The sequence below is a fragment of the Fulmarus glacialis genome, unplaced genomic scaffold (assembly GCF_000690835.1).
Source record: "Fulmarus glacialis isolate BGI_N327 unplaced genomic scaffold, ASM69083v1 scaffold16085, whole genome shotgun sequence".
Classification (NCBI taxonomy): Eukaryota; Metazoa; Chordata; class Aves; order Procellariiformes; family Procellariidae; genus Fulmarus; species Fulmarus glacialis.
This window is the reverse complement of record NW_009211306.1, coordinates 1-336: the sequence shown is the minus strand read 5'-3', so window position 1 is coordinate 336 and position 336 is coordinate 1.

Here is a 336-nt window from a genome sequence, read left to right as displayed (position 1 = left end):
GCTTTCACCGCCGTGGCCCGGGTTCGATTCCCGGTCAGGGAAACTTTCTCGCTAGGAAAAAAAGCAAATTCTTTAAAAATCATTATTTTTCCTCCCCGGGGGTCCCGCAGGACCTCTCTGCACGTCGGTGTTGGCAGCGGTCCCCTGCTCCCCATCCTCTCCCTCTTCTTCCTTATACCCCGAGCGTGGATGGCTACAAAAAATGGTCATTTCCTAAGGTTAACAGCAAATTTTAGGAGAATTTTGGTAGAAAAGGAGCTGGGAGAAGGTGGAAATGGAGCCTGGGTCCATGCTGTGACGAGTGAGTCACCCCCAGCATCCCACATCGCGTTTCTG